Here is a 27726-nt window from a genome sequence, read left to right on the forward strand (position 1 = left end):
ATCTTCTCTTGCATCACTTTAATTTACTTTCAAGCTGACATGCACAAATGTGAAGTGCAGTGATTAATAAAAAAACTGTCTGTTAGTGCCTCCGTATACCAGATGTTTTAAGCTTTTATTGCATCATTTAATTTACTTTCAAGATAACATTCTAGAATGTCAAGTGCAGGGATTAATAAAAAAAATTGTCAGATTGGTCTTTGATCATATTTGCTATGATTAGGCAATTTGAGTAAGTGTTTAAGGCTTACGGCCACACCAGCTTGAGAACGCCCAATCTCATCTGACCTTGGAAGCTGAAGAACTTTGGGCCTGGATAGTACTGAGGTGGGACCCTACCTAGGAATACCAGGTGCTGTAAGCTTTTCTTGCATCACTTAATTTACTTTCAAGCTGACATGCTCAAATGTGAAGTGCAGTGATTAATAAAAAAAACTATCTGTTAGCACCTGGGAATAGCAGATGCTGCAAGTTTTTTTTGCATCACTTTCATTTACTCTCCAACTCACATGCCTGAATGTGAAGTGCAGTGATTCATCAAAAAACTATCTGTTAGCAGCTTGGACTACGAGATGCTGTAAGCTTCTCTTGCATCACTTTAATTTACTTTTAAGATGACATGCTAGGATGTGAAGTGCAGTGATTAATTAAAAAAAACTATCTGTTAGCACCTGGGAATAGCAGATGCTGTAAGTTTTTGTTGCATCACTTTAATTTAATATGCAACTGACATGCTTGTATGTGAAGTGTACAGATTAAATAGAAATCTTTTAGTACCAGGGAATAGCAGGTGCTGTAAGATTTTATTGCATCCCTTTAATTTATGTTCAAGCTATCATGTTCAAATTTGAAGTGCAGTGAATTATTAAATCAAACTATCTGCTAGCACCTGGGAATAGCAGATGCTGTAATTTTTTATTGCATCACTTTAATTTACTCTCCAACTGACATGCTTGAATGTGAAGTGCAGTGATTAATAAAAAAACTGTCTGTTAGTGCCTCCGTATACCAGATGTTGTAAGCTTTTATTGCATCATTTAATTTACTTTAAAGATAACATTCTAGAATGTCAAGTGCAGGGATTAATAAAAAAAATTGTCAGATTGGTCTTTGATCATATTTGCTATGATTAGGCAATTTGAGTAAGTGTTTAAGGCTTACGGCCACACCAGCTTGAGAACGCCCAATCTCATCTGAACTTGGAAGCTGAACAACTTTGAGCCTGGATAGTAGTGAGGTGGGACCCTACCTAGGAATACCAGGTGCTGTAAGCTTTTCTTGCATCACTTTAATTTACTTTCAAGCTGACATGCTCAAATGTGAAGTGCATTGATTAATAAAAAAAATATCTGTTAGCACCTGGGAATAGCAGATGCTGTAAGTTTTTTTTGCATCACTTTCATTTACTCTCCAACTCACATGCCTGAATGTGAAGTGCAGTGATTCATCAAAAAACTATCTGTTAGCACCTTGGACTACGAGATGCTGTAATCTTCTCTTGCATCACTTTAATTTACTTTCAAGCTGACATGCACAAATGTGAAGTGCAGTGATTAATAAAAAAAACTATCTGTTAGCACCTGGGAATAGCAGATGCTGTAAGTTTTTTTTGCATCACTTTCATTTACTCTCCAACTCACATGCCTGAATGTGAAGTGCAGTGATTTATCAAAAAACTGTCTGTTAGTGCCTCCGTATACCAGATGTTGTAAGCTTTTATTGCATCATTTAATTTACTTTTAAGATAACATTCTAGAATGTCAACTGCAGGGATTAATAAAAAAATTGTTCAGATTGGTCTTTGATCATATTTGCTATGATTAGGCAATTTGAGTAAGTGTTTAAGGTTTACAGCCACAACACCTTGAGAACGCCCAATCTCATCTGACCTTGGAAGCTAAGCAAGTTTGGGCCTGGATAGTACTGAGGTGGGACCCTACCTAGGAATACCAGGTGCTGTAAGCTTTTCTTGCATCACTTTAATTTACTTTCAAGCTGACATGCTCAAATGTGAAGTGCAGTGATTAATAAAAAAAAACTATCTGTTAGCACCTGGGAATAGCCGATGCTGTAAGTTTTTTTTGCATCACTTTCATTTACTCTCCAAATCACATGCCTGAATGTGAAGTGCAGTGATTCATCAAAAAACTATCTGTTAGCACCTTGGACTACGAGATGCTGTAATCTTCTCTTGCATCACTTTAATTTACTTTCAAGCTGACATGCACAAATATGAAGTGCAGTGATTAATAAAAAAAACTATCTGTTAGCACCTGGGAATAGCCGATGCTGTAAGTTTTTTTTGCATCACTTTCATTTACTCTCCAAATCACATGCCTGAATGTGAAGTGCAGTGATTCATCAAAAAACTGTCTGTTAGTGCCTCCGTATACCAGATGTTGTAAGCTTTTATTGCATCATTTAATTTACATTCAAGATAACGTTCTAGAATGTCAAGTGCAGGGATTAATAAAAAAAATTGTCAGATTGGTCTTTGATCATATTTGCTATGATTAGGCAATTTGAGTAAGTGTTTAAGGCTTACCGCCACACCAGCTTGAGAACGCCCAATCTCATCTGACCTTGGAAGCTAAGCAAATTTGGGCCTGGATAGTACTGAGGTGGGACCCTACCTAGGAATACCAGGTGCTGTAAGATTTTCTTGCATCACTTTAATTTACTTTCAAGCTGACATGCTCAAATGTGAAGTGCAGTCATTAATAAAAAAAACTATCTGTTAGCGCCTGGGAATAGCAGATGCTGTAAGTTTTTGTTGCATCACTTTAATGTAATCTGCAACTGTCAAGCTTGTATGTGAAGTGTACAGATTAAATAGAAATGTTTTAGTACCAGGGAATAGCAGGTGCTGTAAGATTTTATTGCATCCCTTTAATTTATGTTCAAGCTATCATGTTCAAATTTGAAGTGCAGTGAATAATTAACTCAAACTATCTGTTAGCACCTGGGAATAGCAGATGCTGTAAGTTTTTTTTGCATCACTTTCATTTACTCTCCAACTCACATGCCTGAATGTGAAGTGCAGTGATTTATCAAAAAACTGTGTGTTAGTGCCTCCGTATACCAGATGTTGTAAGCTTTTATTGCATCATTTAATTTACTTTTAAGATAACATTCTAGAATGTCAACTGCAGGGATTAATAAAAAAATTGTTCAGATTGGTCTTTGATCATATTTGCTATGATTAGGCAATTTGAGTAAGTGTTTAAGGTTTACAGCCACAACAGCTTGAGAACGCCCAATGTCATCTGACCTTGGAAGCTAAGCAAGTTTGGGCCTGGATAGTACTGAGGTGGGACCCTACCTAGGAATACCAGGTGCTGTAAGCTTTTCTTGCATCACTTTAATTTACTTTCAAGCTGACATGCTCAAATGTGAAGTGCAGTGATTAATAAAAAAAAACTATCTGTTAGCACCTGGGAATAGCCGATGCTGTAAGTTTTTTTTGCATCACTTTCATTTACTCTCCAAATCACATGCCTGAATGTGAAGTGCAGTGATTCATCAAAAAACTATCTGTTAGCACCTTGGACTACGAGATGCTGTAATCTTCTCTTGCATCACTTTAATTTACTTTCAAGCTGACATGCACAAATATGAAGTGCAGTGATTAATAAAAAAAACTATCTGTTAGCACCTGGGAATAGCCGATGCTGTAAGTTTTTTTTGCATCACTTTCATTTACTCTCCAAATCACATGCCTGAATGTGAAGTGCAGTGATTCATCAAAAAACTGTCTGTTAGTGCCTCCGTATACCAGATGTTGTAAGCTTTTATTGCATCATTTAATTTACATTCAAGATAACGTTCTAGAATGTCAAGTGCAGGGATTAATAAAAAAAATTGTCAGATTGGTCTTTGATCATATTTGCTATGATTAGGCAATTTGAGTAAGTGTTTAAGGCTTACCGCCACACCAGCTTGAGAACGCCCAATCTCATCTGACCTTGGAAGCTAAGCAAATTTGGGCCTGGATAGTACTGAGGTGGGACCCTACCTAGGAATACCAGGTGCTGTAAGATTTTCTTGCATCACTTTAATTTACTTTCAAGCTGACATGCTCAAATGTGAAGTGCAGTCATTAATAAAAAAAACTATCTGTTAGCGCCTGGGAATAGCAGATGCTGTAAGTTTTTGTTGCATCACTTTAATGTAATCTGCAACTGTCAAGCTTGTATGTGAAGTGTACAGATTAAATAGAAATGTTTTAGTACCAGGGAATAGCAGGTGCTGTAAGATTTTATTGCATCCCTTTAATTTATGTTCAAGCTATCATGTTCAAATTTGAAGTGCAGTGAATAATTAACTCAAACTATCTGTTAGCACCTGGGAATAGCAGATGCTGTAAGTTTTTTTTGCATCACTTTCATTTACTCTCCAACTCACATGCCTGAATGTGAAGTGCAGTGATTCATCAAAAAACTATCTGTTAGCACCTTGGACTACGAGATGCTGTAATCTTCTCTTGCATCACTTTAATTTACTTTCAAGCTGACATGCACAAATGTGAAGTGCAGTGATTAATAAAAAAACTGTCTGTTAGTGCCTCCGTATACCAGATGTTTTAAGCTTTTATTGCATCATTTAATTTACTTTCAAGATAACATTCTAGAATGTCATGTGCAGGGATTAATAAAAAAAATTGTCAGATTGGTCTTTGATCATATTTGCTATGATTAGGCAATTTGAGTAAGTGTTTAAGGCTTACCGCCACACCAGCTTGAGAACGCCCAATCTCATCTGACCTTGGAAGCTGAAGAACTTTGGGCCTGGATAGTACTGAGTTGGGACCCTACCTAGGAATACCAGGTGCTGTAAGCTTTTCTTGCATCACTTTAATTTACTTTCAAGCTGACATGCTCAAATGTGAAGTGCAGTGATTAATAAAAAAAACTATCTGTTAGCACCTGGGAATAGCAGATGCTGTAAATTTTTGTTGCATCACTTTAATTTAATCTGCAACTGACAAGCTTGTATGTGAAGTGTACAGATTAAATAGAAATGTTTTACTACCAGGGAATAGCAGGTGCTGTAAGATTTTATTGCATCCCTTTAATTTATGTTCAAGCTATCATGTTCAAATTTGAAGTGCAGTGAATAATTAAATCAAACTATCTGTTTGCACCTGGGAATAGCAGATGCTGTAAGTTTTTGTTGCATCACTTTAATTTAATCTGCAACTGACAAGCTTGTATGTGAAGTGTACAGATTAAATGGAAATGTTTTAGTACCAGGGAATAGCAGGTGCTGTAAGATTTTATTGCATCCCTTTAATTTATGTTCAAGCTATCATGTTCAAATTTGAAGTGCAGTGAATAATTAACTCAGACTATCTGTTAGCACCTGGGAATAGCAGATGCTGTAAGTTTTTTTTGCATCACTTTCATTTACTCTCCAACTCACATGCCTGAATGTGAAGTGCAGTGATTCATCAAAAAACTGTCTGTTAGTGCCTCCGTATACCAGATGTTGTAAGCTTTTATTGCATCATTTAATTTACATTCAAGATAACATTCTAGAACGTCAAGTGCAGGGATTAATAAAAAAAATTCTCAGATTGGTCTTTGATCATATTTGCTATGATTAGGCAATTTGAGTAAGTGTTTAAGGCTTACCGCCACACCAGCTTGAGAACGCCCAATCTCATCTGACCTTGGAAGCTAAGCAAGATTGGGCCTGGATAGTACTGAGGTGGGACCCTACCTAGGAATACCAGGTGCTGTAAGCTTTTCTTGCATCACTTTAATTTACTTTCAAGCTGACATGCTCAAATGTGAAGTGCAGTCATTAATAAAAAAAACTATCTGTTAGCACCTGGGAATAGCCGATGCTGTAAGTTTTTTTTGCATCACTTTCATTTACTCTCCAACTCACATGCCTGAATATGAAGTGCAGTGATTCATCAAAAAACTATCTGTTAGCACCTTGGACTACGAGATGCTGTAAGCTTCTCTTGCATCACTTTAATTTACTGTCAAGATGACATGCTAGGATGTGAAGTGCAGTGATTAATTTAAAAAACTATCTGTTAGCACCTGGGAATAGCAGATGCTGTAAATTTTTGTTGCATCACTTTAATTTAATCTGCAACTGACAAGCTTGTATGTGAAGTGTACAGATTAAATAGAAATGTTTTACTACCAGGGAATAGCAGGTGCTGTAAGATTTTATTGCATCCCTTTAATTTATGTTCAAGCTATCATGTTCAAATTTGAAGTGCAGTGAATAATTAACTCAAACTATCTGTTAGCACCTGGGAATGGCAGATGCTGTAAGTTTTTTTTGCATCACTTTCATTTACTCTCCAACTCACATGCCTGAATGTGAAGTGCAGTGATTCATCAAAAAACTATCTGTTAGCACCTTGGACTACGAGATGCTGTAATCTTCTCTTGCATCACTTTAATTTACTTTCAAGCTGACATGCACAAATGTGAAGTGCAGTGATTAATAAAAAAAACTATCTGTTAGCACCTGGGAATAGCAGATGCTGTAAGTTTTTTTTGCATCACTTTCATTTACTCTCCAACTCACATGCCTGAATGTGAAGTGCAGTGATTCATCAAAAAACTGTCTGTTAGTGCCTCCGTATACCAGATGTTGTAAGCTTTTATTGCATCATTTAATTTACATTCAAGATAACATTCTAGAATGTCAAGTGCAGGGATTAATAAAAAAAATTGTCAGATTGGTCTTTGATCATATTTGCTATGATTAGGCAATTTGAGTAAGTGTTTAAGGCTTACCGCCACACCAGCTTGAGAACGCCCAATCTCATCTGACCTTGGAAGCTAAGCAAGTTTGGGCCTGGATAGTACTGAGGTGGGACCCTACCTAGGAATACCAGGTGCTGTAAGCTTTTCTTGCATCACTTTAATTTACTTTCAAGCTGACATGCTCAAATGTGAAGTGCAGTGATTAATTAAAAAAACTATCTGTTAGCACCTGGGAATAGGAGATGCTGTAAGTTTTTGTTGCATCACTTTAATTTAATCTGCAACTGACAAGCTTGTATGTGAAGTGTACAGATTAAATAGAAATGTTTTAGTACCAGGGAATAGCAGGTGCTGTAAGATTTTAATGCATCCTTTTAATTTATGTTCAAGCTATCATGTTCAAATTTGAAGTGCATTGAATAATTAATTCAAACTATCTGTTAGCACCTGGGAATAGCAGATGCTGTAAGTTTTTTTTGCATCACTTTCATTTACTCTCCAACTCACATGCCTGAATGTGAAGTGCAGTGATTCATCAAAAAACTGTCTGTTAGTGCCTCCGTATACCAGATGTTGTAAGCTTTTATTGCATCATTTAATTTACATTCAAGATAACATTCTAGAATGTCAAGTGCAGGGATTAATAAAAAAAAATGTCAGATTGGTCTTTGATCATATTTGCTATGATTAGGCAATTTGAGTAAGTGTTTAAGGCTTACCGCCACACCACCTTGAGAACGCCCAATCTCATCTGACCTTGGAAGCTAAGCAAGTTTGGGCCAGGATAGTACTGAGGTGGGACCCTACCTAGGAATACCAGGTGCTGTAAGCTTTTCTTGCACCACTTTAATTTACTTTCAAGCTGACATGCTCAAATGTGAAGTGCAGTCATTAATAAAAAAAACTATCTGTTAGCACCTGGGAATAGCCGATGCTGTAAGTTTTTTTTGCATCACTTTCATTTACTCTCCAACTCACATGCCTGTATGTGAAGTGCAGTGATTCATCAAAAAACTATCTGTTAGCACCTTGGACTACGAGATGCTGTAAGCTTCTCTTGCATCACTTTAATTTACTGTCAAGATGACATGCTAGGATGTGAAGTGCAGTGATTAATTTAAAAAACTTTCTGTTAGCACCTGGGAATAGCAGATGCTGTAAATTTTTGTTGCATCACTTTAATTTAATCTGCAACTGACAAGCTTGTATGTGAAGTGTACAGATTAAATAGAAATGTTTTACTACCAGGGAATAGCAGGTGCTGTAAGATTTTATTGCATCCCTTTAATTTATGTTCAAGCTATCATGTTCAAATTTGAAGTGCAGTGAATAATTAACTCAAACTATCTGTTAGCACCTGGGAATGGCAGATGCTGTAAGTTTTTTTTGCATCACTTTCATTTACTCTCCAACTCACATGCCTGAATGTGAAGTGCAGTGATTCATCAAAAAACTATATGTTAGCACCTTGGACTACGAGATGCTGTAATCTTCTCTTGCATCACTTTAATTTACTTTCAAGATGACATGCACAAATGTGAAGTGCAGTGATTAATAAAAAAAACTATCTGTTAGCACCTGGGAATAGCAGATGCTGTAAGTTTTTTTTGCATCACTTTCATTTACTCTCCAACTCACATGCCTGAATGTGAAGTGCAGTGATTCATCAAAAAACTGTCTGTTAGTGCCTCCGTATACCAGATGTTGTAAGCTTTTATTGCATCATTTAATTTACATTCAAGATAACATTCTAGAATGTCAAGTGCAGGGATTAATAAAAAAAATTGTCAGATTGGTCTTTGATCATATTTGCTATGATTAGGCAATTTGAGTAAGTGTGTAAGGCTTACCGCCACACCAGCTTGAGAACGCCCAATCTCATCTGACCTTGGAAGCTAAGCAAGTTTGGGCCTGGATAGTACTGAGGTGGGACCCTACCTAGGAATACCAGGTGCTGTAAGCTTTTCTTGCATCACTTTAATTTACTTTCAAGCTGACATGCTCAAATGTGAAGTGCAGTCATTAATAAAAAAAACTATCTGTTAGCACCTTGGAATAGCCGATGCTGTAAGTTTTTTTTGCATCACTTTCATTTACTCTCCAACTCACATGCCTGAATGTGAAGTGCAGTGATTCATCAAAAAACTATCTGTTAGCAGCTTGGACTACGAGATGCTGTAAGCTTCTCTTGCATCACTTTAATTTACTTTTAAGATGACATGCTAGGATGTGAAGTGCAGTGATTAATTAAAAAAAACAATCTGTTAGCACCTGGGAATAGCAGATGCTGTAAATTTTTGTTGCATCACTTTAATTTAATCTGCAACTGACAAGCTTGTATGTGAAGTGTACAGATTAAATGGAAATGTTTTAGTACCAGGGAATAGCAGGTGCTGTAAGATTTTATTGCATCCCTTTAATTTATGTTCAAGCTATCATGTTCAAATTTGAAGTGCAGTGAATAATTAACTCAGAGTATCTGTTAGCACCTGGGAATAGCAGATGCTGTAAGTTTTTTTTGCATCACTTTCATTTACTCTCCAACTCACATGCCTGAATGTGAAGTGCAGTGATTCATCAAAAAACTGTCTGTTAGTGCCTCCGTATACCAGATGTTGTAAGCTTTTATTGCATCATTTAATTTACATTCAAGATAACATTCTAGAATGTCAAGTGCAGGGATTAATAAAAAAAATTCTCAGATTGGTCTTTGATCATATTTGCTATGATTAGGCAATTTGAGTAAGTGTTTAAGGCTTACCGCCACACCAGCTTGAGAATGCCCAATCTCATCTGACCTTGGAAGCTACGCAAGTTTGGGCCTGGATAGTACTGAGGTGGGACCCTACCTAGGAATACCAGGTGCTGTAAGCTTTTCTTGCATCACTTTAATTTACTTTCAAGCTGACATGCTCAAATGTGAAGTGCAGTCATTAATAAAAAAAACTATCTGTTAGCACCTGGGAATAGCCGATGCTGTAAGTTTTTTTTGCATCACTTTCATTTACTCTCCAACTCACATGCCTGAATGTGAAGTGCAGTGATTCATCAAAAAACTGTCTGTTAGTGCCTCCGTATACCAGATGTTGTAAGCTTTTATTGCATCATTTAATTTACATTCAAGATAACATTCTAGAACGTCAAGTGCAGGGATTAATAAAAAAAATTCTCAGATTGGTCTTTGATCATATTTGCTATGATTAGGCAATTTGAGTAAGTATTTAAGCCTTACCGCCACACCAGCTTGAGAACGCCCAATCTCATCTGACCTTGGAAGCTAAGCAAGTTTGGGCCTGGATAGTACTGAGGTGGGACCCTACCTAGGAATACCAGGTGCTGTAAGCTTTTCTTGCATCACTTTAATTTACTTTCAAGCTGACATGCTCAAATGTGAAGTGCAGTCATTAATAAAAAAAACTATCTGTTAGCACCTGGGAATAGCCGATGCTGTAAGTTTTTTTTGTATCACTTTCATTTACTCTCCAACTCACATGCCTGAATGTGAAGTGCAGTGATTCATCAAAAAACTATCTGTTAGCACCTTGGACTACGAGATGCTGTAAGCTTCTCTTGCATCACTTTAATTTACTGTCAAGATGACATGCTAGGATGTGAAGTGCAGTGATTAATTTAAAAAACTATCTGTTAGCACCTGGGAATAGCAGATGCTGTAAGTTTTTGTTGCATCACTTTAATTTAATCTGCAACTGACAAGCTTGTATGTGAAGTGTACAGATTAAATGGAAATGTTTTAGTACCAGGGAATAGCAGGTGCTGTAAGATTTTATTGCATCCCTTTAATTTATGTTCAAGCTATCATGTTCAAATTTGAAGTGCAGTGAATAATTAACTCAGACTATCTGTTAGCACCTGGGAATAGCAGATGCTGTAAGTTTTTTTTGCATCACTTTCATTTACTCTCCAACTCACATGCCTGAATGTGAAGTGCAGTGATTCATCAAAAAACTATCTGTTAGCACCTTGGACTACGAGATGCTGTAATCTTCTCTTGCATCACTTTAATTTACTTTCAAGCTGACATGCACAAATGTGAAGTGCAGTGATTAATAAAAAAAACTATCTGTTAGCACCTGGGAATAGCAGATGCTGTAAGTTTTTTTTGCATCACTTTCATTTACTCTCCAACTCACATGCCTGAATGTGAAGTGCAGTGATTCATCAAAAAACTGTCTGTTAGTGCCTCCGTATACCAGATGTTGTAAGCTTTTATTGCATCATTTAATTTACATTCAAGATAACATTCTAGAACGTCAAGTGCAGGGATTAATAAAAAAAATTGTCAGATTGGTCTTTGATCATATTTGCTATGATTAGGCAATTTGAGTCAGTGTTTAAGGCTTACCGCCACACCAGCTTGAGAACGCCCAATCTCATCTGACCTTGGAAGCTAAGCAAGTTTGGGCCTGGATAGTACTGAGGTGGGACCCTACGTAGGAATACCAGGTGCTGTAAGCTTTTCTTGCACCACTTTAATTTACTTTCAAGCTGACATGCTCAAATGTGAAGTGCAGTCATTAATAAAAAAAACTATCTGTTAGCACCTGGGAATAGCCGATGCTGTAAGTTTTTTTTGCATCACTTTCATTTACTCTCCAACTCACATGCCTGTATGTGAAGTGCAGTGATTCATCAAAAAACTATCTGTTAGCACCTTGGACTACGAGATGCTGTAAGCTTCTCTTGCATCACTTTAATTTACTGTCAAGATGACATGCTAGGATGTGAAGTGCAGTGATTAATTTAAAAAACTATCTGTTAGCACCTGGGAATAGCAGATGCTGTAAATTTTTGTTGCATCACTTTAATTTAATCTGCAACTGACAAGCTTGTATGTGAAGTGTACAGATTAAATAGAAATGTTTTACTACCAGGGAATAGCAGGTCCTGTAAGATTTTATTGCATCCCTTTAATTTATGTTCAAGCTATCATGTTCAAATTTGAAGTGCAGTGAATAATTAACTCAAACTATCTGTTAGCACCTGGGAATGGCAGATGCTGTAAGTTTTTTTTGCATCACTTTCATTTACTCTCCAACTCACATGCCTGAATGTGAAGTGCAGTGATTCATCAAAAAACTATATGTTAGCACCTTGGACTACGAGATGCTGTAATCTTCTCTAGCATCACTTTAATTTACTTTCAAGATGACATGCACAAATGTGAAGTGCAGTGATTAATAAAAAAAAACTATCTGTTAGCACCTGGGAATAGCAGATGCTGTAAGTTTTTTTTGCATCACTTTCATTTACTCTCCAACTCACATGCCTGAATGTGAAGTGCAGTGATTCATCAAAAAACTGTCTGTTAGTGCCTCCGTATACCAGATGTTGTAAGCTTTTATTGCATCATTTAATTTACATTCAAGATAACATTCTAGAATGTCAAGTGCAGGGATTAATAAAAAAAATTGTCAGATTGGTCTTTGATCATATTTGCTATGATTAGGCAATTTGAGTAAGTGTGTAAGGCTTACCGCCACACCAGCTTGAGAACGCCCAATCTCATCTGACCTTGGAGGCTAAGCAAGTTTGGGCCTGGATAGTACTGAGGTGGGACCCTACCTAGGAATACCAGGTGCTGTAAGCTTTTCTTGCATCACTTTTATTTACTTTCAAGCTGACATGCTCAAATGTGAAGTGCAGTCATTAATAAAAAAAACTATCTGTTAGCACCTGGGAATAGCCGATGCTGTAAGTTTTTTTTGCATCACTTTCATTTACTCTCCAACTCACATGCCTGAATGTGAAGTGCAGTGATTCATCAAAAAACTATCTGTTAGCACCTTGGACTACGAGATGCTGTAAGCTTCTCTTGCATCACTTTAATTTACTGTCAAGATGACATGCTAGGATGTGAAGTGCAGTGATTAATTTAAAAAACTATCTGTTAGCACCTGGGAATAGCAGATGCTGTAAGTTTTTGTTGCATCACTTTAATTTAATCTGCAACTGACAAGCTTGTATGTGAAGTGTACAGATTAAATGGAAATGTTTTAGTACCAGGGAATAGCAGGTGCTGTAAGATTTTATTGCATCCCTTTAATTTATGTTCAAGCTATCATGTTCAAATTTGAAGTGCAGTGAATAATTAACTCAGACTATCTGTTAGCACCTGGGAATAGCAGATGCTGTAAGTTTTTTTTGCATCACTTTCATTTACTCTCCAACTCACATGCCTGAATGTGAAGTGCAGTGATTCATCAAAAAACTGTCTGTTAGTGCCTCCGTATACCAGATGTTGTAAGCTTTTATTGCATCATTTAATTTACATTCAAGATAACATTCTAGAATGTCAAGTGCAGGGATTAATAAAAAAAATTCTCAGATTGGTCTTTGATCATATTTGCTATGATTAGGCAATTTGAGTAAGTGTTTAAGGCTTACCGCCACACCAGCTTGAGAATGCCCAATCTCATCTGACCTTGGAAGCTACGCAAGTTTGGGCCTGGATAGTACTGAGGTGGGACCCTACCTAGGAATACCAGGTGCTGTAAGCTTTTCTTGCATCACTTTAATTTACTTTCAAGCTGACATGCTCAAATGTGAAGTGCAGTCATTAATAAAAAAAACTATCTGTTAGCACCTGGGAATAGCCGATGCTGTAAGTTTTTTTTGCATCACTTTCATTTACTCTCCAACTCACATGCCTGAATGTGAAGTGCAGTGATTCATCAAAAAACTATCTGTTAGCACCTTGGACTACGAGATGCTGTAAGCTTCTCTTGCATCACTTTAATTTACTGTCAAGATGACATGCTAGGATGTGAAGTGCAGTGATTAATTAAAAAAACTATCTGTTAGCACCTGGGAATAGCAGATGCTGTAATTTTTGTTGCATCACTTTAATTTAATCTGCAACTGACAAGCTTGTATGTGAAGTGTACAGATTAAATAGAAATGTTTTAGTACCAGGGAATAGCAGGTGCTGTAAGATTTTATTGCATCCTTTTAATTTATGTTCAAGCTATCATGTTCAAATTTGAAGTGCATTGAATAATTAACTCAAACTATCTGTTAGCACCTGGGAATAGCAGATGCTGTAAGTTTTTTTTGCATCACTTTCATTTACTCTCCAACTCACATGCCTGAATGTGAAGTGCAGTGATTCATCAAAAAACTATCTGTTAGCACCTTGGACTACGAGATGCTGTAATCTTCTCTTGCATCACTTTAATTTACTTTCAAGCTGACATGCACAAATGTGAAGTGCAGTGATTAATAAAAAAAACTATCTGTTAGCACCTGGGAATAGCAGATGCTGTAAGTTTTTTTTGCATCACTTTCATTTACTCTCCAACTCACATGCCTGAATGTGAAGTGCAGTGATTCATCAAAAAACTGTCTGTTAGTGCCTCCGTATACCAGATGTTGTAAGCTTTTATTGCATCATTTAATTTACATTCAAGATAACATTCTAGAATGTCAAGTGCAGGGATTAATAAAAAAAATTCTCAGATTGGTCTTTGATCATATTTGCTATGATTAGGCAATTTGAGTAAGTGTTTAAGGCTTACCGCCACACCAGCTTGAGAATGCCCAATCTCATCTGACCTTGGAAGCTACGCAAGTTTGGGCCTGGATAGTACTGAGGTGGGACCCTACCTAGGAATACCAGGTGCTGTAAGCTTTTCTTGCATCACTTTAATTTACTTTCAAGCTGACATGCTCAAATGTGAAGTGCAGTCATTAATAAAAAAAACTATCTGTTAGCACCTGGGAATAGCCGATGCTGTAAGTTTTTTTTGCATCACTTTCATTTACTCTCCAACTCACATGCCTGAATGTGAAGTGCAGTGATTCATCAAAAAACTATCTGTTAGCACCTTGGACTACGAGATGCTGTAAGCTTCTCTTGCATCACTTTAATTTACTGTCAAGATGACATGCTAGGATGTGAAGTGCAGTGATTAATTAAAAAAACTATCTGTTAGCACCTGGGAATAGCAGATGCTGTAATTTTTGTTGCATCACTTTAATTTAATCTGCAACTGACAAGCTTGTATGTGAAGTGTACAGATTAAATAGAAATGTTTTAGTACCAGGGAATAGCAGGTGCTGTAAGATTTTATTGCATCCTTTTAATTTATGTTCAAGCTATCATGTTCAAATTTGAAGTGCATTGAATAATTAACTCAAACTATCTGTTAGCACCTGGGAATAGCAGATGCTGTAAGTTTTTTTTGCATCACTTTCATTTACTCTCCAACTCACATGCCTGAATGTGAAGTGCAGTGATTCATCAAAAAACTGTCTGTTAGTGCCTCCGTATACCAGATGTTGTAAGCTTTTATTGCATCATTTAATTTACATTCAAGATAACATTCTAGAATGTCAAGTGCAGGGATTAATAAAAAAAATTGTCAGATTGGTCTTTGATCATATTTGCTATGATTAGGCAATTTGAGTAAGTGTGTAAGGCTTACCGCCACACCAGCTTGAGAACGCCAAATCTCATCTGACCTTGGAAGCTACGCAAGTTTGGGCCTGGATAGTACTGAGGTGGGACCCTACCTAGGAATACCAGGTGCTGTAAGCTTTTCTTGCATCACTTTAATTTACTTTCAAGCTGACATGCTCAAATGTGAAGTGCAGTCATTAATAAAAAAAACTATCTGTTAGCACCTGGGAATAGCCGATGCTGTAAGTTTTTTTTGCATCACTTTCATTTACTCTCCAACTCACATGCCTGAATGTGAAGTGCAGTGATTCATCAAAAAACTATCTGTTAGCACCTTGGACTACGAGATGCTGTAAGCTTCTCTTGCATCACTTTAATTTACTGTCAAGATGACATGCTAGGATGTGAAGTGCAGTGATTAATTAAAAAAACTATCTGTTAGCACCTGGGAATAGGAGATGCTGTAAGTATTTGTTGCATCACTTTAATTTAATCTGCAACTGACAAGCTTGTATGTGAAGTGTACAGATTAAATAGAAATGTTTTAGTACCAGGGAATAGCAGGTGCTGTAAGATTTTATTTCATCCTTTTAAATTATGTTCAAGCTATCATGTTCAAATTTGAAGTGCATTGAATAATTAACTCAAACTATCTGTTAGCACCTGGGAATAGCAGATGCTGTAAGTTTTTTTTGCATCACTTTCATTTACTCTCCAACTCACATGCCTGAATGTGAAGTGCAGTGATTCATCAAAAAACTATCTGTTAGCACCTTGGACTACGAGATGCTGTAATCTTCTCTTGCATCACTTTAATTTACTTTCAAGCTGACATGCACAAATGTGAAGTGCAGTGATTAATAAAAAAAACTATCTGTTAGCACCTGGGAATAGCAGATGCTGTAAGTTTTTTTTGCATCACTTTCATTTACTCTCCAACTCACATGCCTGAATGTGAAGTGCAGTGATTCATCAAAAAACTGTCTGTTAGTGCCTCCGTATACCAGATGTTGTAAGCTTTTATTGCATCATTTAATTTACATTCAAGATAACATTCTAGAATGTCAAGTGCAGGGATTAATAAAAAAAATTGTCAGATTGGTCTTTGATCATATTTGCTATGATTAGGCAATTTGAGTAAGTGTGTAAGGCTTACCGCCACACCAGCTTGAGAACGCCCAATCTCATCTGACCTTGGAGGCTAAGCAAGTTTGGGCCTGGATAGTACTGAGGTGGGACCCTACCTAGGAATACCAGGTGCTGTAAGCTTTTCTTGCATCACTTTTATTTACTTTCAAGCTGACATGCTCAAATGTGAAGTGCAGTCATTAATAAAAAAAACTATCTGTTAGCACCTGGGAATAGCCGATGCTGTAAGTTTTTTTTGCATCACTTTCATTTACTCTCCAACTCACATGCCTGAATGTGAAGTGCAGTGATTCATCAAAAAACTATCTGTTAGCACCTTGGACTACGAGATGCTGTAAGCTTCTCTTGCATCACTTTAATTTACTGTCAAGATGACATGCTAGGATGTGAAGTGCAGTGATTAATTTAAAAAACTATCTGTTAGCACCTGGGAATAGCAGATGCTGTAAGTTTTTGTTGCATCACTTTAATTTAATCTGCAACTGACAAGCTTGTATGTGAAGTGTACAGATTAAATGGAAATGTTTTAGTACCAGGGAATAGCAGGTGCTGTAAGATTTTATTGCATCCCTTTAATTTATGTTCAAGCTATCATGTTCAAATTTGAAGTGCAGTGAATAATTAACTCAGACTATCTGTTAGCACCTGGGAATAGCAGATGCTGTAAGTTTTTTTTGCATCACTTTCATTTACTCTCCAACTCACATGCCTGAATGTGAAGTGCAGTGATTCATCAAAAAACTGTCTGTTAGTGCCTCCGTATACCAGATGTTGTAAGCTTTTATTGCATCATTTAATTTACATTCAAGATAACATTCTAGAATGTCAAGTGCAGGGATTAATAAAAAAAATTCTCAGATTGGTCTTTGATCATATTTGCTATGATTAGGCAATTTGAGTAAGTGTTTAAGGCTTACCGCCACACCAGCTTGAGAATGCCCAATCTCATCTGACCTTGGAAGCTACGCAAGTTTGGGCCTGGATAGTACTGAGGTGGGACCCTACCTAGGAATACCAGGTGCTGTAAGCTTTTCTTGCATCACTTTAATTTACTTTCAAGCTGACATGCTCAAATGTGAAGTGCAGTCATTAATAAAAAAAACTATCTGTTAGCACCTGGGAATAGCCGATGCTGTAAGTTTTTTTTGCATCACTTTCATTTACTCTCCAACTCACATGCCTGAATGTGAAGTGCAGTGATTCATCAAAAAACTATCTGTTAGCACCTTGGACTACGAGATGCTGTAAGCTTCTCTTGCATCACTTTAATTTACTGTCAAGATGACATGCTAGGATGTGAAGTGCAGTGATTAATTAAAAAAACTATCTGTTAGCACCTGGGAATAGGAGATGCTGTAAGTATTTGTTGCATCACTTTAATTTAATCTGCAACTGACAAGCTTGTATGTGAAGTGTACAGATTAAATAGAAATGTTTTAGTACCAGGGAATAGCAGGTGCTGTAAGATTTTATTTCATCCTTTTAAATTATGTTCAAGCTATCATGTTCAAATTTGAAGTGCATTGAATAATTAACTCAAACTATCTGTTAGCACCTGGGAATAGCAGATGCTGTAAGTTTTTTTTGCATCACTTTCATTTACTCTCCAACTCACATGCCTGAATGTGAAGTGCAGTGATTCATCAAAAAACTATCTGTTAGCACCTTGGACTACGAGATGCTGTAATCTTCTCTTGCATCACTTTAATTTACTTTCAAGCTGACATGCACAAATGTGAAGTGCAGTGATTAATAAAAAAAACTATCTGTTAGCACCTGGGAATAGCAGATGCTGTAAGTTTTTTTTGCATCACTTTCATTTACTCTCCAACTCACATGCCTGAATGTGAAGTGCAGTGATTCATCAAAAAACTGTCTGTTAGTGCCTCCGTATACCAGATGTTGTAAGCTTTTATTGCATCATTTAATTTACATTCAAGATAACATTCTAGAATGTCAAGTGCAGGGATTAATAAAAAAAATTGTCAGATTGGTCTTTGATCATATTTGCTATGATTAGGCAATTTGAGTAAGTGTGTAAGGCTTACCGCCACACCAGCTTGAGAACGCCCAATCTCATCTGACCTTGGAGGCTAAGCAAGTTTGGGCCTGGATAGTACTGAGGTGGGACCCTACCTAGGAATACCAGGTGCTGTAAGCTTTTCTTGCATCACTTTTATTTACTTTCAAGCTGACATGCTCAAATGTGAAGTGCAGTCATTAATAAAAAAAACTATCTGTTAGCACCTGGGAATAGCCGATGCTGTAAGTTTTTTTTGCATCACTTTCATTTACTCTCCAACTCACATGCCTGAATGTGAAGTGCAGTGATTCATCAAAAAACTATCTGTTAGCACCTTGGACTACGAGATGCTGTAAGCTTCTCTTGCATCACTTTAATTTACTGTCAAGATGACATGCTAGGATGTGAAGTGCAGTGATTAATTTAAAAAACTATCTGTTAGCACCTGGGAATAGCAGATGCTGTAAGTTTTTGTTGCATCACTTTAATTTAATCTGCAACTGACAAGCTTGTATGTGAAGTGTACAGATTAAATGGAAATGTTTTAGTACCAGGGAATAGCAGGTGCTGTAAGATTTTATTGCATCCCTTTAATTTATGTTCAAGCTATCATGTTCAAATTTGAAGTGCAGTGAATAATTAACTCAGACTATCTGTTAGCACCTGGGAATAGCAGATGCTGTAAGTTTTTTTTGCATCACTTTCATTTACTCTCCAACTCACATGCCTGAATGTGAAGTGCAGTGATTCATCAAAAAACTGTCTGTTAGTGCCTCCGTATACCAGATGTTGTAAGCTTTTATTGCATCATTTAATTTACATTCAAGATAACATTCTAGAATGTCAAGTGCAGGGATTAATAAAAAAAAATGTCAGATTGGTCTTTGATCATATTTGCTATGATTAGGCAATTTGAGTAAGTGTTTAAGGCTTACCGCCACACCAGCTTGAGAATGCCCAATCTCATCTGACCTTGGAAGCTACGCAAGTTTGGGCCTGGATAGTACTGAGGTGGGACCCTACCTAGGAATACCAGGTGCTGTAAGCTTTTCTTGCATCACTTTAATTTACTTTCAAGCTGACATGCTCAAATGTGAAGTGCAGTCATTAATAAAAAAAACTATCTGTTAGCACCTGGGAATAGCCGATGCTGTAAGTTTTTTTTGTATCACTTTCATTTACTCTCCAACTCACATGCCTGAATGTGAAGTGCAGTGATTCATCAAAAAACTATCTGTTAGCACCTTGGACTACGAGATGCTGTAAGCTTCTCTTGCATCACTTTAATTTACTGTCAAGATGACATGCTAGGATGTGAAGTGCAGTGATTAATTTAAAAAACTATCTGTTAGCACCTGGGAATAGCAGATGCTGTAAGTTTTTGTTGCATCACTTTAGTTTAATCTGCAACTGACAAGCTTGTATGTGAAGTGTACAGATTAAATGGAAATGTTTTAGTACCAGGGAATAGCAGGTGCTGTAAGATTTTATTGCATCCCTTTAATTTATGTTCAAGCTATCATGTTCAAATTTGAAGAGCAGTGAATAATTAACTCAGACTATCTGTTAGCACCTGGGAATAGCAGATGCTGTAAGTTTTTTTTGCATCACTTTCATTTACTCTCCAACTCACATGCCTGAATGTGAAGTGCAGTGATTCATCAAAAAACTATCTGTTAGCACCTTGGACTACGAGATGCTGTAATCTTCTCTTGCATCACTTTAATTTACTTTCAAGCTGACATGCACAAATGTGAAGTGCAGTGATTAATAAAAAAAACTATCTGTTAGCACCTGGGAATAGCAGATGCTGTAAGTTTTTTTTGCATCACTTTCATTTACTCTCCAACTCACATGCCTGAATGTGAAGTGCAGTGATTCATCAAAAAACTGTCTGTTAGTGCCTCCGTATACCAGATGTTGTAAGCTTTTATTGCATCATTTAATTTACATTCAAGATAACATTCTAGAACGTCAAGTGCAGGGATTAATAAAAAAAATTCTCAGATTGGTCTTTGATCATATTTGCTATGATTAGGCAATTTGAGTAAGTGTTTAAGGCTTACCGCCACACCAGCTTGAGAATGCCCAATCTCATCTGACCTTGGAAGCTACGCAAGTTTGGGCCTGGATAGTACTGAGGTGGGACCCTACCTAGGAATACCAGGTGCTGTAAGCTTTTCTTGCATCACTTTAATTTACTTTCAAGCTGACATGCTCAAATATGAAGTGCAGTCATTAATAAAAAAAACTATCTGTTAGCACCTGGGAATAGCCGATGCTGTAAGTTTTTTTTTGCATCACTTTCATTTACTCTCCAACTCACATGCCTGAATGTGAAGTGCAGTGATTCATCAAAAAACTATCTGTTAGCACCTTGGACTACGAGATGCTGTAATCTTCTCTTGCATCACTTTAATTTACTTTCAAGCTGACATGCACAAATGTGAAGTGCAGTGATTAATAAAAAAAACTATCTGTTAGCACCTGGGAATAGCAGATGCTGTAAGTTTTTTTTGCATCACTTTCATTTACTCTCCAACTCACATGCCTGAATGTGAAGTGCAGTGATTCATCAAAAAACTGTCTGTTAGTGCCTCCGTATACCAGATGTTGTAAGCTTTTATTGCATCATTTAATTTACATTCAAGATAACATTCTAGAATGTCAAGTGCAGGGATTAATAAAAAAAATTCTCAGATTGGTCTTTGATCATATTTGCTATGATTAGGCAATTTGAGTAAGTGTTTAAGGCTTACCGCCACACCAGCTTGAGAATGCCCAATCTCATCTGACCTTGGAAGCTACGCAAGTTTGGGCCTGGATAGTACTGAGGTGGGACCCTACCTAGGAATACCAGGTGCTGTAAGCTTTTCTTGCATCACTTTAATTTACTTTCAAGCTGACATGCTCAAATGTGAAGTGCAGTCATTAATAAAAAAAACTATCTGTTAGCACCTGGGAATAGCCGATGCTGTAAGTTTTTTTTGCATCACTTTCATTTACTCTCCAACTCACATGCCTGAATGTGAAGTGCAGTGATTCATCAAAAAACTATCTGTTAGCACCTTGGACTACGAGATGCTGTAAGCTTCTCTTGCATCACTTTAATTTACTGTCAAGATGACATGCTAGGATGTGAAGTGCAGTGATTAATTAAAAAAACTATCTGTTAGCACCTGGGAATAGCAGATGCTGTAATTTTTGTTGCATCACTTTAATTTAATCTGCAACTGACAAGCTTGTATGTGAAGTGTACAGATTAAATAGAAATGTTTTAGTACCAGGGAATAGCAGGTGCTGTAAGATTTTATTGCATCCTTTTAATTTATGTTCAAGCTATCATGTTCAAATTTGAAGTGCATTGAATAATTAACTCAAACTATCTGTTAGCACCTGGGAATAGCAGATGCTGTAAGTTTTTTTTGCATCACTTTCATTTACTCTCCAACTCACATGCCTGAATGTGAAGTGCAGTGATTCATCAAAAAACTATCTGTTAGCACCTTGGACTACGAGATGCTGTAATCTTCTCTTGCATCACTTTAATTTACTTTCAAGCTGACATGCACAAATGTGAAGTGCAGTGATTAATAAAAAAAACTATCTGTTAGCACCTGGGAATAGCAGATGCTGTAAGTTTTTTTTGCATCACTTTCATTTACTCTCCAACTCACATGCCTGAATGTGAAGTGCAGTGATTCATCAAAAAACTGTCTGTTAGTGCCTCCGTATACCAGATGTTGTAAGCTTTTATTGCATCATTTAATTTACATTCAAGATAACATTCTAGAATGTCAAGTGCAGGGATTAATAAAAAAAAATGTCAGATTGGTCTTTGATCATATTTGCTATGATTAGGCAATTTGAGTAAGTGTTTAAGGCTTACCGCCACACCAGCTTGAGAATGCCCAATCTCATCTGACCTTGGAAGCTACGCAAGTTTGGGCCTGGATAGTACTGAGGTGGGACCCTACCTAGGAATACCAGGTGCTGTAAGCTTTTCTTGCATCACTTTAATTTACTTTCAAGCTGACATGCTCAAATGTGAAGTGCAGTCATTAATAAAAAAAACTATCTGTTAGCACCTGGGAATAGCCGATGCTGTAAGTTTTTTTTGTATCACTTTCATTTACTCTCCAACTCACATGCCTGAATGTGAAGTGCAGTGATTCATCAAAAAACTATCTGTTAGCACCTTGGACTACGAGATGCTGTAAGCTTCTCTTGCATCACTTTAATTTACTGTCAAGATGACATGCTAGGATGTGAAGTGCAGTGATTAATTTAAAAAACTATCTGTTAGCACCTGGGAATAGCAGATGCTGTAAGTTTTTGTTGCATCACTTTAGTTTAATCTGCAACTGACAAGCTTGTATGTGAAGTGTACAGATTAAATGGAAATGTTTTAGTACCAGGGAATAGCAGGTGCTGTAAGATTTTATTGCATCCCTTTAATTTATGTTCAAGCTATCATGTTCAAATTTGAAGAGCAGTGAATAATTAACTCAGACTATCTGTTAGCACCTGGGAATAGCAGATGCTGTAAGTTTTTTTTGCATCACTTTCATTTACTCTCCAACTCACATGCCTGAATGTGAAGTGCAGTGATTCATCAAAAAACTATCTGTTAGCACCTTGGACTACGAGATGCTGTAATCTTCTCTTGCATCACTTTAATTTACTTTCAAGCTGACATGCACAAATGTGAAGTGCAGTGATTAATAAAAAAAACTATCTGTTAGCACCTGGGAATAGCAGATGCTGTAAGTTTTTTTTGCATCACTTTCATTTACTCTCCAACTCACATGCCTGAATGTGAAGTGCAGTGATTCATCAAAAAACTGTCTTTTAGTGCCTCCGTATACCAGATGTTGTAAGCTTTTATTGCATCATTTAATTTACATTCAAGATAACATTCTAGAACGTCAAGTGCAGGGATTAATAAAAAAAATTCTCAGATTGGTCTTTGATCATATTTGCTATGATTAGGCAATTTGAGTAAGTGTTTAAGGCTTACCGCCACACCAGCTTGAGAATGCCCAATCTCATCTGACCTTGGAAGCTACGCAAGTTTGGGCCTGGATAGTACTGAGGTGGGACCCTACCTAGGAATACCAGGTGCTGTAAGCTTTTCTTGCATCACTTTAATTTACTTTCAAGCTGACATGCTCAAATATGAAGTGCAGTCATTAATAAAAAAAACTATCTGTTAGCACCTGGGAATAGCCGATGCTGTAAGTTTTTTTTGCATCACTTTCATTTACTCTCCAACTCACATGCCTGAATGTGAAGTGCAGTGATTCATCAAAAAACTATCTGTTAGCACCTTGGACTACGAGATGCTGTAATCTTCTCTTGCATCACTTTAATTTACTTTCAAGCTGACATGCACAAATGTGAAGTGCAGTGATTAATAAAAAAAACTATCTGTTAGCACCTGGGAATAGCAGATGCTGTAAGTTTTTTTTGCATCACTTTCATTTACTCTCCAACTCACATGCCTGAATGTGAAGTGCAGTGATTCATCAAAAAACTGTCTGTTAGTGCCTCCGTATACCAGATGTTGTAAGCTTTTATTGCATCATTTAATTTACATTCAAGATAACATTCTAGAACGTCAAGTGCAGGGATTAATAAAAAAAATTCTCAGATTGGTCTTTGATCATATTTGCTATGATTAGGCAATTTGAGTAAGTGTTTAAGGCTTACCGCCACACCAGCTTGAGAATGCCCAATCTCATCTGACCTTGGAAGCTACGCAAGTTTGGGCCTGGATAGTACTGAGGTGGGACCCTACCTAGGAATACCAGGTGCTGTAAGCTTTTCTTGCATCACTTTAATTTACTTTCAAGCTGACATGCTCAAATGTGAAGTGCAGTCATTAATAAAAAAAACTATCTGTTAGCACCTGGGAATAGCCGATGCTGTAAGGTTTTTTTGCATCACTTTCATTTACTCTCCAACTCACATGCCTGAATGTGAAGTCCAGTGATTCATCAAAAAACTATCTGTTAGCACCTTGGACTACGAGATGCTGTAAGCTTCTCTTGCATCACTTTAATTTACTGTCAAGATGACATGCTAGGATGTGAAGTGCAGTGATTAATTAAAAAAACTATCTGTTAGCACCTGGGAATAGCAGATGCTGCAATTTTTGTTGCATCACTTTAATTTAATCTGCAACTGACAAGCTTGTATGTGAAGTGTACAGATTAAATAGAAATGTTTTAGTACCAGGGAATAGCAGGTGCTGTAAGATTTTATTGCATCCTTTTAATTTATGTTCAAGCTATCATGTTCAAATTTGAAGTGCATTGAATAATTAACTCAAACTATCTGTTAGCACCTGGGAATAGCAGATGCTGTAAGTTTTTTTTGCATCACTTTCATTTACTCTCCAACTCACATGCCTGAATGTGAAGTGCAGTGATTCATCAAAAAACTATCTGTTAGCACCTTGGACTACGAGATGCTGTAATCTTCTCTTGCATCACTTTAATTTACTTTCAAGCTGACATGCACAAATGTGAAGTGCAGTGATTAATAAAAAAAACTATCTGTTAGCACCTGGGAATAGCAGATGCTGTAAGTTTTTTTTGCATCACTTTCATTTACTCTCCAACTCACATGCCTGAATGTGAAGTGCAGTGATTCATCAAAAAACTGTCTGTTAGTGCCTCCGTATACCAGATGTTGTAAGCTTTTATTGCATCATTTAATTTACATTCAAGATAACATTCTAGAATGTCAAGTGCAGGGATTAATAAAAAAAATTGTCAGATTGGTCTTTGATCATATTTGCTATGATTAGGCAATTTGAGTAAGTGTGTAAGGCTTACCGCCACACCAGCTTGAGAACGCCAAATCTCATCTGACCTTGGAAGCTAAGCAAGTTTGGGCCTGGATAGTACTGAGGTGGGACCCTACCTAGGAATACCAGGTGCTGTAAGCTTTTCTTGCATCACTTTAATTTACTTTCAAGCTGACATGCTCAAATGTGAAGTGCAGTCATTAATAAAAAAAACTATCTGTTAGCACCTGGGAATAGCCGATGCTGTAAGTTTTTTTTGTATCACTTTCATTTACTCTCCAACTCACATGCCTGAATGTGAAGTGCAGTGATTCATCAAAAAACTATCTGTTAGCACCTTGGACTACGAGATGCTGTAAGCTTCTCTTGCATCACTTTAATTTACTGTCAAGATGACATGCTAGGATGTGAAGTGCAGTGATTAATTTAAAAAACTATCTGTTAGCACCTGGGAATAGCAGATGCTGTAAGTTTTTGTTGCATCACTTTAGTTTAATCTGCAACTGACAAGCTTGTATGTGAAGTGTACAGATTAAATGGAAATGTTTTAGTACCAGGGAATAGCAGGTGCTGTAAGATTTTATTGCATCCCTTTAATTTATGTTCAAGCTATCATGTTCAAATTTGAAGAGCAGTGAATAATTAACTCAGACTATCTGTTAGCACCTGGGAATAGCAGATGCTGTAAGTTTTTTTTGCATCACTTTCATTTACTCTCCAACTCACATGCCTGAATGTGAAGTGCAGTGATTCATCAAAAAACTATCTGTTAGCACCTTGGACTACGAGATGCTGTAATCTTCTCTTGCATCACTTTAATTTACTTTCAAGCTGACATGCACAAATGTGAAGTGCAGTGATTAATAAAAAAAACTATCTGTTAGCACCTGGGAATAGCAGATGCTGTAAGTTTTTTTTGCATCACTTTCATTTACTCTCCAACTCACATGCCTGAATGTGAAGTGCAGTGATTCATCAAAAAACTGTCTTTTAGTGCCTCCGTATACCAGATGTTGTAAGCTTTTATTGCATCATTTAATTTACATTCAAGATAACATTCTAGAACGTCAAGTGCAGGGATTAATAAAAAAAATTCTCAGATTGGTCTTTGATCATATTTGCTATGATTAGGCAATTTGAGTAAGTGTTTAAGGCTTACCGCCACACCAGCTTGAGAATGCCCAATCTCATCTGACCTTGGAAGCTACGCAAGTTTGGGCCTGGATAGTACTGAGGTGGGACCCTACCTAGGAATACCAGGTGCTGTAAGCTTTTCTTGCATCACTTTAATTTACTTTCAAGCTGACATGCTCAAATATGAAGTGCAGTCATTAATAAAAAAAACTATCTGTTAGCACCTGGGAATAGCCGATGCTGTAAGTTTTTTTTGCATCACTTTCATTTACTCTCCAACTCACATGCCTGAATGTGAAGTGCAGTGATTCATCAAAAAACTATCTGTTAGCACCTTGGACTACGAGATGCTGTAATCTTCTCTTGCATCACTTTAATTTACTTTCAAGCTGACATGCACAAATGTGAAGTGCAGTGATTAATAAAAAAAACTATCTGTTAGCACCTGGGAATAGCAGATGCTGTAAGTTTTTTTTGCATCACTTTCATTTACTCTCCAACTCACATGCCTGAATGTGAAGTGCAGTGATTCATCAAAAAACTGTCTGTTAGTGCCTCCGTATACCAGATGTTGTAAGCTTTTATTGCATCATTTAATTTACATTCAAGATAACATTCTAGAATGTCAAGTGCAGGGATTAATAAAAAAAATTCTCAGATTGGTCTTTGATCATATTTGCTATGATTAGGCAATTTGAGTAAGTGTTTAAGGCTTACCGCCACACCAGCTTGAGAATGCCCAATCTCATCTGACCTTGGAAGCTACGCAAGTTTGGGCCTGGATAGTACTGAGGTGGGACCCTACCTAGGAATACCAGGTGCTGTAAGCTTTTCTTGCATCACTTTAATTTACTTTCAAGCTGACATGCTCAAATGTGAAGTGCAGTGATTAATAAAAAAAACTATCTGTTAGCACCTGGGAATAGCCGATGCTGTAAGTTTTTTTTGTATCACTTTCATTTACTCTCCAACTCACATGCCTGAATGTGAAGTGCAGTGATTCATCAAAAAACTATCTGTTAGCACCTTGGACTACGAGATGCTGTAAGCTTCTCTTGCATCACTTTAATTTACTGTCAAGATGACATGCTAGGATGTGAAGTGCAGTGATTAATTTAAAAAACTATCTGTTAGCACCTGGGAATAGCAGATGCTGTAAGTTTTTGTTGCATCACTTTAATTTAATCTGCAACTGACAAGCTTGTATGTGAAGTGTACAGATTAAATGGAAATGTTTTAGTACCAGGGAATAGCAGGTGCTGTAAGATTTTATTGCATCCCTTTAATTTATGTTCAAGCTATCATGTTCAAATTTGAAGTGCAGTGAATAATTAACTCAGACTATCTGTTAGCACCTGGGAATAGCAGATGCTGTAAGTTTTTTTTGCATCACTTTCATTTACTCTCCAACTCACATGCCTGAATGTGAAGTGCAGTGATTCATCAAAAAACT

General features: G+C 37.0%; 30 pseudogenes; all 30 read left to right on the forward strand.

Annotated features, from left to right (window-relative positions):
• Positions 1-245: 245 nt before the first annotated feature.
• Positions 246-364, forward strand: LOC145644823 (5S ribosomal RNA; annotated as a pseudogene).
• Positions 365-1155: 791 nt separating this feature from the next.
• On the forward strand, positions 1156-1274 carry LOC145644938 (5S ribosomal RNA; annotated as a pseudogene).
• A 572-nt stretch (positions 1275-1846) lies between these two features.
• LOC145650732 (5S ribosomal RNA) lies at positions 1847-1965 on the forward strand (annotated as a pseudogene).
• Positions 1966-2539: 574 nt separating this feature from the next.
• Positions 2540-2658, forward strand: LOC145643840 (5S ribosomal RNA; annotated as a pseudogene).
• A 570-nt stretch (positions 2659-3228) lies between these two features.
• On the forward strand, positions 3229-3347 carry LOC145644574 (5S ribosomal RNA; annotated as a pseudogene).
• A 574-nt stretch (positions 3348-3921) lies between these two features.
• Positions 3922-4040, forward strand: LOC145643841 (5S ribosomal RNA; annotated as a pseudogene).
• Positions 4041-4720: 680 nt separating this feature from the next.
• Positions 4721-4839, forward strand: LOC145646023 (5S ribosomal RNA; annotated as a pseudogene).
• A 788-nt stretch (positions 4840-5627) lies between these two features.
• Positions 5628-5746, forward strand: LOC145649987 (5S ribosomal RNA; annotated as a pseudogene).
• A 1012-nt stretch (positions 5747-6758) lies between these two features.
• LOC145648875 (5S ribosomal RNA) lies at positions 6759-6877 on the forward strand (annotated as a pseudogene).
• A 570-nt stretch (positions 6878-7447) lies between these two features.
• On the forward strand, positions 7448-7566 carry LOC145649855 (5S ribosomal RNA; annotated as a pseudogene).
• Positions 7567-8578: 1012 nt separating this feature from the next.
• Positions 8579-8697, forward strand: LOC145648876 (5S ribosomal RNA; annotated as a pseudogene).
• Positions 8698-9489: 792 nt separating this feature from the next.
• On the forward strand, positions 9490-9608 carry LOC145643791 (5S ribosomal RNA; annotated as a pseudogene).
• Positions 9609-9960: 352 nt separating this feature from the next.
• On the forward strand, positions 9961-10079 carry LOC145650268 (5S ribosomal RNA; annotated as a pseudogene).
• A 1012-nt stretch (positions 10080-11091) lies between these two features.
• On the forward strand, positions 11092-11210 carry LOC145649199 (5S ribosomal RNA; annotated as a pseudogene).
• Positions 11211-12223: 1013 nt separating this feature from the next.
• On the forward strand, positions 12224-12342 carry LOC145650175 (5S ribosomal RNA; annotated as a pseudogene).
• Positions 12343-13133: 791 nt separating this feature from the next.
• On the forward strand, positions 13134-13252 carry LOC145643792 (5S ribosomal RNA; annotated as a pseudogene).
• A 1011-nt stretch (positions 13253-14263) lies between these two features.
• Positions 14264-14382, forward strand: LOC145643793 (5S ribosomal RNA; annotated as a pseudogene).
• Positions 14383-15172: 790 nt separating this feature from the next.
• On the forward strand, positions 15173-15291 carry LOC145644337 (5S ribosomal RNA; annotated as a pseudogene).
• A 1012-nt stretch (positions 15292-16303) lies between these two features.
• LOC145650177 (5S ribosomal RNA) lies at positions 16304-16422 on the forward strand (annotated as a pseudogene).
• Positions 16423-17213: 791 nt separating this feature from the next.
• On the forward strand, positions 17214-17332 carry LOC145643794 (5S ribosomal RNA; annotated as a pseudogene).
• A 1012-nt stretch (positions 17333-18344) lies between these two features.
• On the forward strand, positions 18345-18463 carry LOC145650178 (5S ribosomal RNA; annotated as a pseudogene).
• Positions 18464-19254: 791 nt separating this feature from the next.
• On the forward strand, positions 19255-19373 carry LOC145643795 (5S ribosomal RNA; annotated as a pseudogene).
• A 1012-nt stretch (positions 19374-20385) lies between these two features.
• On the forward strand, positions 20386-20504 carry LOC145643796 (5S ribosomal RNA; annotated as a pseudogene).
• Positions 20505-21078: 574 nt separating this feature from the next.
• Positions 21079-21197, forward strand: LOC145643797 (5S ribosomal RNA; annotated as a pseudogene).
• A 1011-nt stretch (positions 21198-22208) lies between these two features.
• LOC145643798 (5S ribosomal RNA) lies at positions 22209-22327 on the forward strand (annotated as a pseudogene).
• A 1012-nt stretch (positions 22328-23339) lies between these two features.
• LOC145643799 (5S ribosomal RNA) lies at positions 23340-23458 on the forward strand (annotated as a pseudogene).
• Positions 23459-24031: 573 nt separating this feature from the next.
• On the forward strand, positions 24032-24150 carry LOC145643800 (5S ribosomal RNA; annotated as a pseudogene).
• Positions 24151-25161: 1011 nt separating this feature from the next.
• Positions 25162-25280, forward strand: LOC145650391 (5S ribosomal RNA; annotated as a pseudogene).
• A 1012-nt stretch (positions 25281-26292) lies between these two features.
• LOC145643803 (5S ribosomal RNA) lies at positions 26293-26411 on the forward strand (annotated as a pseudogene).
• Positions 26412-26984: 573 nt separating this feature from the next.
• Positions 26985-27103, forward strand: LOC145643804 (5S ribosomal RNA; annotated as a pseudogene).
• The last annotated feature ends 623 nt before the right edge of the window (positions 27104-27726 follow it).

The sequence above is a fragment of the Electrophorus electricus genome, chromosome 13 (assembly GCF_041902795.1).
Source record: "Electrophorus electricus isolate QZ-2024a chromosome 13, ASM4190279v1, whole genome shotgun sequence".
NCBI lineage: Eukaryota > Metazoa > Chordata > Actinopteri > Gymnotiformes > Gymnotidae > Electrophorus > Electrophorus electricus.